The sequence below is a fragment of the Myotis nattereri genome (genome assembly GCF_964212035.1).
Source record: "Myotis nattereri genome assembly, chromosome: 13".
NCBI lineage: Eukaryota > Metazoa > Chordata > Mammalia > Chiroptera > Vespertilionidae > Myotis > Myotis nattereri.
In genome coordinates this window covers 25,142,381-25,159,167 of record NC_138088.1, presented here as the reverse complement: position 1 = coordinate 25,159,167, position 16,787 = coordinate 25,142,381, and positions in this window count along the sequence as shown.

Here is a 16,787-nt window from a genome sequence, read left to right as displayed (position 1 = left end):
GCCACTTGGCTTTTACCCAGTGGAGATGGAGAAGACTTGTTTTCTTTGCTCAAGGAATTCACATTGGAGTTAGTTGCAGGAGGTTACAAAGTGGTAGCCCATGAGCTGCCTCCAGCCTCTGGGTGTGTTCAGATTTGCAGTACAATATGTGTTGCAGATGCTGTTTTAAATTTGAAATTAGTTGCCAGCAATTAAAAATTAGAAAATTTCCCACAAAAAATATCTTTACATCTAGTGTCACTTGACAAATCAGATACAACTCTGCACTCACATTGCTAACCATCAGCTGGAGATGAGTGGCAGCTGCCCTCCTTTGAGCAGAACATTTGCTCCCTAGTTTATCATAGTCCCCACCTCTCCCTATTGTATGACACTTAAGTCACTGGCTGCATTTACATGATCTACCTGGCTTCTAAAGACAGTTGAGTTTGCAACCCTTGGAGTAGCTGGGTACTTTTGCATTCCCAGTGGCCAAAAAGCCTGAAAAAGTCTAAAATATAACCTTATACCAAGCCCCACCACTCACTATCCATTGATGAAAGAAATTAATGTTCAAATGTGGCCACTCCTGCCTTTTTGTGGCAAGAAAACCCCAAGGCCACACTTTTCTTCCTTGTGGCACCTCTTATTAAAAAAAAAAATACAACTTGTTCGATGAAATGTCTCTTTATGGAAAAGAGCTGCTGACCACCAAGCCAAATGTATGATCTGGAAGCATTATATGAAGGTGTCTTGAACCTAGAGATGATCAAGATGGACCTACCATACTTGAATTTGGAGTACCTTAGATCCCTTGGACAATTCTTTTTTTCAAGGATTTCACAAGGTCTCAACTCACTGACCTTATTTCATTCCTTAGCTCACAGACTTACTGAAATAGAAGAGAAGGCAGCAAAGATTCTTCTTCCTTCCCTCCTTATCCGAGGGCTCTCTGCCACTTGCTCTCAGCATCACAGAAACACATGCTACCTGCTCAGCTGGATACACGTTAGTCAGCCTAGAAGGACCAACCAACCCTTCCTGTTCTGCCTCCATAGTAATAATCAAAGCATCAAAAATATGATTTAAGCCATAGACTTGTTTGTCTCTTGCACCTGGTAATTGGGTCAAGTTCAAGTTCAAAAATTGGACCTACAAGCAGGTATTCACCTGTACCCTGCAGAACCTAGACCTTAACCAATGTGAAGGGAAAGGCTTCCTAAGGGGATAGGACATCCATGTAAGCATGCCCCAGGGGCAGCCTTTAATAGACATGCCTTTGTTCACCTCTAGTTTCCCTGTGTTGAGAATGATACCTATCACATTTACAGACATTCGGTAAAGATCTGTGAAGTAAATGAACAACTTTGTCTTCTGTAGTCTTACTTGCCCCTGATCCCTGGCTTCTGGTCTTACCCTCACACTCTGCCTTTGGCGTCTTTCACTTACAGACTGATTCAAGTCTGACCTCCCAACATTTTGGATCTGACATTTACTTTTTCCTTTGCCGTAATGGTTTATGAATACCCTTGTTTTCAGATTTTTATGCTCCGTATTTCTCCCAGCAAATGAAAAGAGCTTAGAAGGCCAGGTCATTTGGCTTCCGGTTCTCCTTCTAACAATGGATAAGTTTTGTAACCTCTCTGGGGTTCCCATGAAAATGAGTTGAGTGATCCAAGTGTGGGAAATGGGTGTGATGGCTCCTAGTTGCCATTTAGGAATGTTAAAAAGTTTTGGGGAGTCTTGCACTGAAGAAAATCTGTTCTATGTTGTTTAAATATAGCAATTCCCAACATTCTTTTGATGAAGGAGCCACTCCTCCTCCTGTGCGCTTCCCGCCTCCCCATAATAGTATCTATTCACTTATATGGAATTAGGAATTTATTTACCCTCTCCTCTCCTCTCCTCTCCTCTCCTCTCCTCTCCTCTCCTCTCCTCTCCTCTCCTCTCCTCTCCTCTCCTCTCCTCTCCTCTCCCACAATGCCTAATCACTTATTAGGATACCAGGAACAGACATGCTAAAGTAGAGACTCTAGACCAGGGGTGGGCAAACTTTTTGACTCGAGGGCCACAATGGGTTCTTAAACTGGACCGGAGGGCCGGAACAAAAGCATGGATGGAGTGTTTGTGTGAACTAATATAAATTCAAAGTAAACATCATTGCATAAAAGGGTACGGTCTTTTTTTTCAATAGTTTTATTCATTTCAAGCGGGCCGTAGTTTGCCCACGGCTGCTCTAGAGTCTGTTCAAGGACTAACATTATCTGAGTTAATTCATTTACATTAAGGTAAAAGGCAAGGACACCTCATCACCAACCAACTGTATAAAATTAAGAGAATGACTGGTCTAAGAGCATTCTCTGAAAGGAAGCTATAGTGTCCCTCTTTACCAACTTCCTTTTGTTGGCCCTTTTTTATGGGTCTGTCATTTATCAGCAATTAATGAGACCAAATGGAGTCAAAGCCTCCACCTTCCTTATAGGGGGCATCTAAGTTGGATTGAGGGTAGGGGGTGGGAAAGCCAGCTGCAGCTTTTTATCTTTGGTGACAACAAGCAGTTGTGTTCCTTCTGGGGCAGTCACCGGGTTCATGAATAGTACCACAGTCTTTTAAAGCCAGGACTGCCTCTTTTGATCTACAAGTTCATATGACTCCACCATGGGCAAGGCCTTCTGTCCCATTCTTCCCTCCCCCTTCCTGTGTTTGTCTCTGCCCTTACAAGGGTTTAGGCTCCCAGCCAGAATGAAAGCAGTGAGTTGCCCAATTCAGAGAAATAAAGGAAAACACCCCTCTCCCTAATTTGATGGTCAATAGCTGTGAGGAGATATAAGAAACCTCTTCATTAAGCAAACGAAGCTTTTAGATAAATGAAGAACTATGTCTCTATAGCTATTCTTCCAAACTTGTGACAGTTCCACGTGGCCAGAGGCTGTCATGCTGCCATGGAGATGGAATTTAAGTATAGAATTTGAGGGACTTTTGTCTGCGTGGTTGTCTTTTCTCCAGCCCCACCTTGCAGTTTGGTCTATTAAAAAAAAAAAAAAAAAGAACTGTAAACGCAACTTCTGATGCAAAGTGTGAAACAAAGAGCATGGATGCTTTTTTAGGTAACTTATGAATTTATTTATTTAGAATCTACCCATTTTGAGTAATACTGATGTGTATCGGTTTTGCAAAGACTGCTAGGAAAACCCAGGCCTCCTGCCAGCCACAATGGTACAAGGGAAGGGGGCGGGCGGGGGGGGGGGGGGGGCGGGGAACTTCGTCACTGGTGTGGCCTCTACCAAACGGAACAAGAGCTTTGGTGTTTTCTGACCGAAAACCTCTTTCTTCCTTCCTGGGCCCGGACATTCACTTAATTCTTTGTAGAGCAAGCTCCACCCACCAGTAGAAGATGGCCAAGAGCATCTCTTTCCCAATGACCAAAATTCCCATTTGGGGGGTCACTCTATAGGATTCGAGCACCATTTCCAGAAGATCCCAGCTCAGATGTAGTTAACAAGGTGGGCTGTTCATTCAAACATGACTTTCTGTTACTTTCCACATATCCGGCTGCACACCCCCTCTCCCTCATTCTGATCCATCCCCACTGACCTCCTTACTTCTGTTCAAACACTCCAGGCATGTATCCAACTCAGGGTTCTTGTGCTTGCTGTTCCTTCCAACTGGAATGCTCATCCCTAGATATACACATCGCTCACCCTCTTCTCTCCTCTCCTCTCCTCTCCTAAGTCTTTAATGTCATTTTGTTAGTGAGGCTGTCTTAATCCCCCCGTTTAAAACAACAGTCCCTCCCCTCACCCAACCCACTACAACAGTTTCTAGCTTCTTCTCTTGCTTTTTCTCCATAGCACTTACCACTGTCTAGCATATCGTTTGCTTATTTATTTTATTTATGGTCTCCTTCTCCCACTAGAACGCAGGACCACGAGGGCAAAGTTTTTTTTTCTGTTTTATTTGCTGCTATAATTTTATCAGTAAAATGTCTAGAACAGTGCCTGGCCATGGTAGACGTTTAGTGACTATTTGTTGCATGAATGAATGGACTATCTAGCTAATTTCCACCTAACAGAGATTAGTGCCCTCGGACAAGGGGTATTAGGACTGGTTAGTTTTGACATCAGTCTTGTCGAACAGCTGCAAGAAGACAATCTAAAATCACAGGGCTCTGAGCGCAGAGTTGGGAAACACAGGGGTACACGCGATGAAGATACTTACTTTTCAAGTTGATATTTAGTGGTGTTTTAAGCACTTTTCCAAGTCCTCTTTCCTACTGTCTATGGCAGCCGTGGGCAAACTACGGCCCGCAGGCTGGATCCGGCCGGTTTGAAATGAATAAAACTAAAAAAAAAAAAAAAGACCGTACCCTTTTATGTACTGATGTTTACTTTGAATTTATCTTAGTTCACACAAACACTCCATCCATGCTTTTGTTCCGGCCCTCCAGTCCAGTTTAAGAACCCACTGTGGTCCTCAAGTCAAAAAGTTTGCCCACCCCTGGTCTATGGGTTTCTGCTCATCACCATAAAATTTCAGCCATATATGCTGTTAACCATGAGGTCTCCTGCTCCTCCAGGCTCAACCGTAATGAATGGTTCCATCGGCAAGGAGTCTTGGTTAGCCTAAACTCATGCTTAGATAAAGGAGACTCTCAAACATTCTCCATAAACCAGCAATTCTGTCTTAATTAGGGGCATTTTGATTCTCCAGCCTCTACAATAAGGCCATCTTCCAATTCTCTCTGACCCTTTATATCCATCTGGTTGGCAGGCTACAGAGATTTTATTTCCAGAATGCCTCTTGCATCCTTTGCCTCTCTCTCTGGCTCATCGCCACAGCCTTGGCCTGGTCCTCCTGGCCCTTAACTAACTATGGCAATAGCTGCCCAACTCGTATCCTATCACTAGTTCCTACTCCTCCATCTATGTTCTAAGCAGCTGCCACAGTTATATTCCCAAAGCACAAACATAATGTCACACTCAGTCTTGTTACAAAATGGCCCCCCATTACCCTTGAGACAGATCCTTTCATCTATCTTCCAGGCTTTCCACCCACTAGCTCCCTAAATAAACCTCCACCATAGCCTGTCTACTCATGTCCCCAAGCACTTCTTGTCTCCCAAAGAAAACATGTGCTTTCCACTCTTCACATCTTTGTTTTTTCCCCCTCCTCAATCTATCTACCCCCTTCTAACCATTTCCTGTCTGTTGAAATTCTACCTAAAGATCCCTTGTGGCCCATTTATTGATTCAGTCAGTCAGTCAGTCAGTCAGTCAGTCAGTCAGTCAGTCAGTCAGAACATGGATTGGGAAAGCTCAAACCTCCCTTTTCCCTAGCTCTCTTATGTCACAAATGACCTTTCTTCTCTAGATCTCCTGTGCATTTATCACACGGCCCCCTGATTAAGGGTATTATTCTTACATACATCATTATTTCTCCAGCCAGTGTCTGTGTGGTCCTTGAGGGCAGAGACTTTGGTGCCTCTATTGTATTATTCCCAGAGCACTTTACATGACAGCTTGCTCATAGCAAGTGCCCACACTTATTCGGAAACGCTGCTAACAGTGTGTCTCACTGGTCCTCTAAGAATCACTATAATCCTCCCAAGGCCATGTTACAGATTATAACTGGTGAGCCATCACCAAGAAACATTTCCCCTCCCCCATCCCCACAGTCAGCAGGGCCCACAGTCCTCAAGGTGGCCAGTTGTTATTCAATGCTGAATGAGCTAGAAGCCCAGGGTGGAAAATAAATGTTACACAACTTCCTCCAAGATGAATTTTAAAAAGGAAATCATCAGGGTGAGAAGAACAGAGACTTGATTTACCAGTTCAGGCTGTTGTACCAGGTGCATACACATGATTTATCTCCCGATGCTCTGTGGCACACACCTGGATACCCTGGGTCCCTTGTTAGAGGGGCAGAAGATTTGGTGGCATGTAAAAAAAAACCTTAAGTTACAGGGGTAGTGTGAGAGAATCAGGGTTAAGTAGCAAAAAATGGAAGGAGAGAAAAAAGGGAGGGAGGGAGGGAGGAAGAATTTCGTCTCATCTTGCTACACAAGCACATTGTGAAGGGATTAAGTAGAAGGGTATCTGTAATATGCCAACGTGTAGTCTCTGCTGTTCAGTTTCAGTCTAAGGCATCTCTATTGTCTATGATTTCCTGGCTGTTTGGTTCATACTCTGCCTTGCCATCAGTACAGACGTCCCACATTTACCAGTTTGCATGTCCTCTCTTGCCTTGACTGTGAACTCTTAGAGGAAGACACATATCCCTTTATCTCTGTTTCCTTGGTCCCGAGCACAGTATCTGGCAGGCAGTGAGCATTCGGGATCTGTGTATTAATGATAGCAATGTAAAGCTGTGTTTCCAAAACTTTCATTACTAGCATGCCAAATTTGTGCTTTTTGTTCTAGCCAAGTACCACCACCTGTACAATTATGTGCTTCTTTCCATTGATTCATGTTGTTTTACTTTTTTAACTTTGTGCTGTTAATTGCAATCACATCTTTTGAAATCACACAGCTTGGGTTATAGTTTCCCTAATACATATAAAAATAAGTGGGTAACTATTAAATGGTATTCATCCAGGTACCACCTAAATCATACACCTGCAGAAGGCAGATCGCTGTTGGGAAGCACTGATTACTCGGGCTTTGTTCCCTAAAACTGTGGAATAATTAAGTGTATCCATTCTATACTTTAGTTCTTGCATTAGGAATCCTGCACACGCCCACCAATGCTGTCTTCCTTCAGAAGAAAGTTAACACTGTGTTTAAATTTTTTGTGTGCACCAATTATTTCATTTGTGGAGTACAATCTATATTTGGGAAAAGGGGGGGTGTATTTTATCATGTTCACAGATATTGTAGTTAGGTTAATTCTGATCTTGAGAGGGTATTTGACCATATTAGAGATCAGTGATTAAGATTTTCTCAAATCCTGACTTTCCTCCTCATTGATCCCCTCAACCCAATGTCTTCCCCAAATACAGATTATCTATCTGGGAAATAACTTAAAAAACCCTCCAGAAGGTAAATAGGTAAAGTGTACAAGCAGATAATTCACAAAAGAGGAAATGTAATTAATCAACAAGGACATGAGAAAAGCACGTAACCCTACTAGTAGTCAAATGAAGGCCGATTAAAATAAAGCCCTTAAAACTTTTAAATAAGAGGATTTTTAAAGAAATAATGCTTAATGCAAGTGAGGGTGGGCTGAAATTGATACTCATAGTTTGCATGTGGCTATATGAAGCATAGTGAATGTGTGAACTAGTAAGACATTTCCAACACACAGTTCAGCAACATGAATCAAAAGTTCACAATTGCGATGAGGCCTTCGATCCAGCAGTAATTCTGTTTCTAGAAATCTAGTCTATAAAAATAACTGTACTATGGAAAATATTATCTGCATGAAAATATTTGTTACTCTATAAAGTATACAAGTAAAAATCAAGAAAGGGCCAAAATACCAACAATGAAGATAGTGAGTAAAACTGGTAATCTCTATCCATTCCGTGGATGATCGTGAAAACATTTTATGGCATGGCAGAATGCTTTGGGTATAATAGGATATAAAATTTTATTGATAATAATGATAAATATGTAAAACCATATGCATATAAAGAGGGACTGTAAGAAAATACCTTTGTTCCTGGCAGGGCAGTCTGCATAATGGCTAAGCACACAAACTATGCCATCCGATTGTCTGTGTTTGCAGCTCTACTCTGCTGCTTATTAGCTTTATGACCTTGAGCAAGTTGCTTAACTTCTCTAAGACTTAGCTCTTCTCTTCTGTGAAATGTAATAGCAATCTCACCATGTTGTTTTGAGAATTAAGTAAGATAATTTATGTAAAACATTTAGCACAGGGCTGGCACATGGTAGCACTGACTAAATAGTTATTCATCCTGTAAATATTTATTAATCATTGACTATGTGTAAGACACCTACTGTGCTAGTAAGTCATAGAGAAATTTCACCTCCTTTCTGTTTTCTGAAATATGTTTATCTTTATAAGGAAACACTTCACTGCTCCTACCTTGGTTAGCTACCCTAAGAACATGCTAATCACTCTTCCTGACTTTTCCTCTCTCATGACAAAGTGAGGGCTTGACCATGTCACACCCTTGCTTCAGCATCTTCACTGGGTCCCCATTGTTTGCAAGATAAAGCCCAACATCTTTACTTAGGATTTTAAACTCTGGCCTCAACCTACCTTTAATGTATCATTTCTTGTCATTTTCTCTCTGCAGTCTCTGTTCCAGAGACCCTACCTCCCCCCTCCCCAACCTGTGCAGGGCAGCCGCGGTCAGACCCTCAGTTTTAGGCAGCATGACAGCTGTTCAGAAATTCTATGGCCACACCCCAAGGAAGTAGACTCAAAAGTCTGAAGTGGGGCCTGGGAATCTCTTTCTTTCATACCATGTGAGAAACACACCATTCTTTTTCCTGCCTGGCAAGCCTGTTTTCCTGCCTGGTGGACTCGCCTGCACTCTGCCAGACACAGATGAAAGGCACGTGATGGTTTTCTGCCTTCCATGGGCAAAGATGGTCTCTGTGATGCCACGGTGTGTCATCAAAACTTCTGACACCATCCTTTCCTTGTGCTTTCCTCACTTGCTTACTTCTCTAGATTTCAGGGGCTATTTCTCATTCGCCATCAGAGCCCCCTACCCGATGTAATAACTGACACCTCATAGACACTTCCAGATGTCTATGGGATGTGCCCGTGCACTCATTCATTGGCATTAATTGTGGACAGACTGGATGATTCTATCGGCTGCACTGAGCTCTAGTTCATTTGTAATCACCAAGGCTCATCTTACTGATGCTGATTACCAGCTCTGCTCATTTACCGCCCAGGCCATGCAAAGCCAGCACACTTCCTCACACGGACAATTTAGCAAGTAACCTGCAACCACATAGCTAGCCAGACGCCATGTGTGGTTGAACGTGGATGGTGTGTGAACTTCAGTCTGGAGGAGGTTAACTAACCTTGGAAAATCACACTGTAGACAGGTGGAGAGGACACAAACCCAGCTGGTTAGTTATCCTGTGCCCAGATCCCAAGTGGCTCACCATGAGCTTTCCTGGTTAAATGCTAAAATATTATAGTGGCTACTCACATGAGCCCTGGAGTCAGGCTGCTTTGGTTAGAATTATAACTCCACCCTGAGACCCTGGATATGTTCTATAACCTATCTGTGCTTCACTTCCCCCAACTGTAAAATAGGGCTCAAAATAGTAACTAAATCATGGAGTTGATGTGAAAAGTAAATGGATAAAAATACATACAATCTTTAGAATTACATTGTGTATGTAGCAACTGCTCAATAAAAGGTAGCTATCACAATTACATTTCTAAAACATACTTCAATGCACTCTTTAGATGGAAAGTTTTGCTCTGGCCTTTTTCTCAAACATGTGCTAAAATTTTCTGTGGTAATCTTTGTCTATGCTTAACTCTAACCTTGGAGACTAGACTTATTACCTATCATGTTGGCTTCAATTCCATAGGACTTGCAAAATCCACAGTAATACCAAGCTAATAGAATCTCTAATTCATGTGTTGGAGATAGGTTTGGAGCTGGAAAAATATAGCAAAAGAAAAAATAGGAGTGTTACATTTGTAGGGGAAAAGAAATTAAGCAATCCAAAAATAATAGGATAAAGACAGACTTCGGAAAAAAAAAACTGATAAGAAACAAAGTCCCATCTATTCAAACATTCTAGCAATATCTGCATTAAAAGATGCCTCTTGCCTTTTATCCCTGTAGAAAAACCGAGGCATACTGTTGAGAGTCTATTATGGGACAAGTGTGGAGCTTATCACTTTACATAATTGCCTCTTTTCACACTTGCAATTACTATTTTCCTGATTTTCCAGAGGACAAACTAAACAGTTACATGACGAGTAATGGCAAAACTCGATTCACTCCCTGCTCTGAGATGGCTCCAAAGTCAAGAATGTTATGTTTTACCACACTGCTTCTTGGTTGCTCCTAATTATGCCTCTTGTAAATGTCAGAGTGGTGTTTCACAATCTAGGGGTTAATAGCAAATATTTATCCAACACCAGTTTCCAGATCTAGCACTGTAGCCCCCAAAGCCAGTGAGGAGGACATGCCCTTGATAATCCCCCGTTGAAGTCCTAACCCCCAGAAACTCAGAAGGTGCCCCTATTGGAAAAAGGGTCATTGCAGATGTAATTAGTCAAGTTAAGATAAGGTGGACCCCTAATTCAATAGGATGGTGTCTTCAGAAGAAGAGGATATAGACACGTGAGGGGAAATGCCGTGAGAGGTGTGGAAGTGCTACAGATGCAAGCCACGGAACCAAGAACCCCAATGATTGACAGCCGCCACCAGGAGCGAGGAAGAGGAGAGGAAGGATTCTCCCCCACAGGTTTCAGAGGGAGCATGGACCTGATCACACCTTGTTTTTGGACTGCTCGCCTCCTGAAAACTGCGAGACAAGAAATTTCCGTTGTTTAAAGGCACCCAGCTCTGGGACTTCGTGAGAGCAGCCCCATGTCACTAATACACGACTCCTGGAATTAGGGGAAGTGTCCTTTTCCACCCATGAAAATAAACAGAGGAAGTCCTTTTGTAGGTTTTTACCCCATCAGCCTCTGAGAGCTGGGCTGCCTCTTGTCACTGTGATAATGTAACGGCAGTCATGACCATGATGTCATGGCAGACATTGTTGGCTTCTCCCAATAACCATCCTTCCCCACTTTTACTAACAAACCCCTATGTTGTTCAGGTATTGATCCCCACATCCTGCACATAAGGCCTTTTCATTCTGCACTAGGCACGTGGGCTTAATGCATGTGAAAGAATGCTCTGATTGGGCCCCTCAAATCGAATTAGCTTTTTATAGCTCATTTTGTTAGTGGCAATATTGCAGAGCTCAGGAATCTGCCAGGATTTGCCATCCACATGCTAAAACCAAATAGGGCTTCTCCATCCTGCCTTGTCAGACAGAAAGGATGGAGTGATGACTCCTCCACCAACTCAAAAAGTGTGATGGCTTGTATGGCATAATCGCCAACACTTACCAACAGGTCCCAACAGCAGCATCGCTGGCGAGCTCATAGAGGGTAAGCAGTCATCGCTCTGTGCTTCTTCTCCTTACCCTCCCTCAAAACAAACTGGTGAATAGCCACGTTTTACAAGGGTTCTTCTTATTCAAATTGACAATTTTATGTTTTAACATTTTTAACATACTGTACGATTCCATTTATATAAAGTTCAAAAATGGGCAAACAACTATATGCTGCTAGCAGGGAGGAGACGGTTACTCCGGTGAGGAGGGAGGAGTAGAGATTGAGAAGGGACATGGGGGGCTTTGGAGGGGCTGGTAATGTCTCTCTTGAGCTGGGTGCTGGTCACACAGGTACATTCAATTTACAATACTCGTGCTACATGCACGTTTTCTGTATCTATGTTGCGTTTCAATGATTTGTTTTTAAAGATCATATTTTGACTCACATTAATTCTAATGTCCTTTTTCCATAGTACTGTTTCCAGTGAAGTTTATGTCAAACAACACCTCTTGGAAGGCTGACTTAATGCAGAATCCCAGATCAAGTCATATCAGGGTGTTACCTGGATCCAACTACAGGTGTTACCCCTGCTCCATCGGCCTCTCGCCCCTCACACTAAGGCACTGCTTTCTAGGAGTTAACCGCCACTTCCTAAAAATACTTTTTAAACACATTTTTTTCTTTTATTTCTAGGAAATGTTTTGCTAAAGAGGTCTATCTATTTCACATGAAATGATTTAAGCCTGTCTCTCTGTGAGCTAGGCTCTTTGAATAGGCAGCTTTTCTCTTACATAATGGCCCCACTCCCCCCTCCAAATCACACCTTTATTGCCTTTAGTTGAATTTATTAAACTGATCATTTACATGAGCAAACTGAGCAGTAAGCAAATGACTGCTTTCCCATCTGCTCACTTTCTGCATTGGTTTCTGGTGTGTTTACCTGAAACAGCTAAAGTAGTTGAGAATAAACAAAATACAATTTTCTGAGGAACTGCTCATTACACATTATATCACAGGACACATCTTAGTTGAAGAAAAAAAATAAAACAAAAACTCTTAAGAAACTTATTTGTAGACAAATTCCACTTATTCGGAATGTCATTTTGCTCACCTGTGATAACCAGAACATATAAAATATTGATAGAATAAATTTGCAAACTTTTATCTAAGGCTTTCAATGTCTGTTGAGACTTTTGGTCAAAGATCAAAATAAACTGAAATATTCTCCGTTTTCCCATTGAAGACCTCTTTTGTGAAGAAAGCTTCGTTCTTCACAATTTAATAAACACTTATTCATTATCTACTACAGGCTAAGCTCTGCAGCTAGTTTTAAATGTATATATGATTCATAGTGTTTATCGAGGGAGACAAAAATGTGAAAGGATCCCAAACAGGCAGATGATGAAACCATCGGAAACAGAACCGGCATCATGCCCTTGAGGGAGGTAACATTGACTCTTGAAGAATGGAGGGGACATTAAAGGTGAAGATGGGGAGGAAGGAAGGTCATTCCCGGTGATGGAGCAACTTAGGAAATGCAGAAGAGTGAGGAAGACAGAGCAGGGAAACACTAGAATACAACAGTTAAACCATGTGGCCAGAGCTGTGGGTGGAAGAGGACATTAAGGGGCTAATACAGGCCTGGGCAGAGGGTGGAAGCCAGGTTTTGAAGCAAACAGGAGTAAAGTATTTACCAGGCTGGGTGTGTGTGTGTGAGTGTGTGTGTGTGTGTGTGTGTGTGTGTGTGTGTGTGTCTGGTAAGACATACAGAACCTGAAATTTACCATTTTAAGCATATAGTTCCGTGTCAATAAATACATCTACACTGTTGTGCAACCATCACCACTAGCTGTCTCCAGATTTTTCTCACCTTCCCCAAATGAAACGCCATACACAGTAAATACAAACTCCCCATTCTACCCACCTTGTGCAATCACCATTCTACTTTCTGTCTCTATGATTTTGCTACTCTAGGCACCTCATATAAGTGGAAACATACAATATTTGTCCTTTTGGGTATGGCTTATTTCATTTGGCATATTTCAGTAAAGCTGTAAAATTTTTAAAAAGAAGGTATCAGGGGCTGGGAGGAGGAGGTAATAGGGAATTATTGCTTAATTGGCACCGAGTTTCTGCTTCCAGTGGTGCAAATATTTTGAAAATGAACAGTGGTGATGATTCCACAACTCTGTGAATGTACGTAAGCTACTGAATTGTACACTTCAAATGGTAAAAATGGTAAACTTCAGGTCATATATATATATAACCAACTTTAATATCTTTTTTTTTTTTGAAAGAAGGTTTGCCTTATCTCAGAGGGGCCCAAGTGATTCCAAACTCTCTAGCTAAACACATGACACACATAAAACCATGAGAATAAATACAATATCACAAAAATAAAAACAAACAGATCAAAGAACACTGCAAGTTAGAAGAAGGTTGGGAAAAGAGAAAAAAGCTGAAGGCAGGGCCACCAGCTAGGAGCCTGCTGTGATGGTCCCGGAGTGGCCTGAGTTCGAATGTTGGCAGAGACAAAGGGAAGGTGGCACATCCACAAGAGGCAGAGAGAACTCAGGAGGTGCCAAGTGAATGTGGCACAAGGCAGAAGGAAAAGTGGAAGATGCCAGGCCAGGACCACATTATGACTTTCATGGGCCCTCAGCACTTTCGCCTTAGAGGGTGCCTTCCTTCATAAAACAATTAAAATTATATTTTATGATTACATTGATCTAAGGATGAATATATCTGTCTCGTAGATTACAACATTTTTGTCCAACCTAATTAGACACTTCTCCAAAGAGGACACACAGATGGCCAACAGACATGAAAAGATGCTCAACATCACTAATCATCAGGGAATTGCAAATTAAAACCACAAGGAGATATCACCTCACACCTGTCAGAATGGCTGTCATCAAAAAATCAACAAACAACAAGTGTTGGCAAGGATGTGGAGAAAAGGGAACCCTTGTGCATTTTTGGTGGGAATGCAGATTGGTGCAGCCACTGTGGAAAACAGTATGGAGGTTCCTTCAAAATATTAAAGTGGAACTTTCATCTGACCTAGCAAGGCCACTTCTGAGTATTTATCCAAAGAAATCTGAAACACAAATTTAAAAGATATATGGACCTCTATGTTTATTACAACATTATTTCCAATAACCAAGATATGGCACAATCTAAGTGTCCACTGATAGATGAACTGATAAGATATGGTTCATATACAATGGAATATTAGTCATAAAAATGAATAAAATCTTGTCATTTGCAACAACATGGATGGACCTAGAGGGTATTACGCTAAGTTAAATAAGTCAGGCAGAGAAAGACAAATACCAGATGATTTCACTTATATGTGCAACCTATGACACAAAATAAATGAGCAAACAGAAACAAACTCATAGATGCAGGGAATAAATTGATGGTCACCAGAAGAGGGTTGGGGTGTGTGTGAAAAAGGTGAAGGGATTAAGAAATACAAATTGGCAGTTACAAAATAGTCATGGGGATGTAAAGTGGAGCATAGGGAATATAGTCAATAATATTGTAACAACCATGTATGGTGTCAGATGGGCACTAGACTTATCAAAGTGATCACTTCACAGTTATATTGTGTCATCACTATGTTATACACCTGAAACTAATATAATATTGTATGTCAACTGTAATTGAAAAAAACTTTTTTAAAAGTTTGTCCTAAAAGTACATTTTTTTTCCTTCTGATTTTAAAAAAAATCAAAACATTTTCATGGGGCCCCTAAACATACATATGTGGGCCCTTGGCACAGCCTCTTCGAATGTCCTAGAGCAGTGGTCGGCAAACTGCGGCCCCTTGAGTGTGGCTCTTCCACAAAATGCCACGTGTGGGCGCGCACGTACAGTGCGATTGAAACTTCGTGGCCACACTCAAGGGGCCAAAAGGCCGCATGTGGCTCGCGAGCCGCAGTTTGCCGGCCACTGTCCCAGAGGAATGGGCCTGGGCCAGCCCTATCCGAGGGACTGATGGTCTCCTACCTAAGTCTATTTCCCCTCCATCCCCTTCCCCGCAGCCGCCCCGTCTGATTGACCGCTCCAGGTATTGTGGACTTTTTACTGTGAGTATGTGACCTGGTGGGGCAAGACCTTCAGAGATTATTGGCTTGGGTGAAAACTGTGAACTCCCGAAACAGAACAATTTGGGTCTGAATCGCAGCTCCTGCTGCCTGGCTGTATAAATTGGAACAAGTTGCTTAATCTTTCTAAGCCACAATTTCTATGTGCATGAGTTCCTAACATCATGGGGGTCTTGCGAGTCTTAAATGTGATGAGAAAACAGCCAGCTATGCATGACTCCTGAAACATGGCTGGCAAGTGCAAGCCATGTTTACCTTAAATCCTGGCACTTACCCACCCCCTCTTCTGATGTGGTATAGACAGGCACAGTCATTTGGGGCTTGCACTGAGCGGGAGGAGGAAAGGCATAAAGACTCGTGAAGGAGTCCAAAGAGTAATGGAAGGAACACGAACTGTGTCACACTTGTGCCCAGGAAAAGCCCAATTAGCCGACAATCTCCCACCCACACTGTCTGGAGTGTTACCTTTCCTAAGCACACAGGTTCATGTCACCCCCTACAGATATCCTGAAGATTATTGCCCTCCTTCCAATAAGTTTTCAGCTTTCTTTAAGTCTTGTCTCCCCATATCTTCTTCCCTTCCCACTCCCAACCCCAACCCCAACCCCAACTCTAGACTTGACGTTCCTCACACTCTCCTGTCCTTATAGCCCACATGCTTGCGTTCTTTTGCCTAGAATGCCTTTTTTTTGTGAACTTCTACTCATCCTACAAGACCCAGCCTGGGGTTCCCCTCCCTCTGCAGCTGCTTAAGTAAACTTAATCCCTCCCTCTCCTGGGCTCCCACAGCACCAGCACCACTGTACTTATATCACTTTGTTTGATAATCATCTGTTTACATCTCTTTCCCCAGCTGGAAGGTGTATTCCAGAAGGGGTGGGGCTATTGAACTCGAATTCACAGGTTACTTCCACTACCAGGTTCCCACCCCAACAACTGCCTCACCTCCCGCACATATTGGCAGCTCATGAATGAGGGAAGGTTTCTTCATTGTTTACTTGGTTTGGGAACCTCTCTTCTCACACCTGCTCCAATATAGGATGCTGATTTATGCAGCAAATTAAAGACTCAATAATTAGCAAAGTTCCAATGAGGCATGAAGTAGCAAGACACTAGTAGAACTGTTTCCAAGATGGGAAAATATCAGGGAGATTAATTGGATGATTACCCCCTGGGTCTCCAGGTGGCTATTCCTAAAGGAATAGGCGGACAGGCAATGGGACAATAGAAATGGCACTCCCAAAGGCTTTGGATTCATCTATATAATCAGTACCCAGAGGGTAATACAGGGTGAGGGGCTGGACAGCTGTCAGCCTCCCCCTCCCCAGGTAGTACTTGACTTCTCTTCTCTTCTCTTCTCTTCTCTTCTCTTCTCTTCTCTTCTCTTCTCTTCTCTTCTCTTCTCTTCTCTCCTCTCCTCTCCTCTCCTCTCCTCTCCTCTCCTCTCCCCTCCCCTCCCCTCCCCTCCCCTCCCCTCCCCTCCCCTCCCCTCCCCTCCCCTCTCCTCTCCTCTCCTCTCCTCTCTTCTTTTATAAGGTCATCCCCTACTCCCCAGTTTCTACTTAGCCCTGAACTCATCCAGATGAAAACGCTGGGATTGGGAAGTGGTTGTCCACAGTCTTTAAGGGGCTGCTTTCTGGA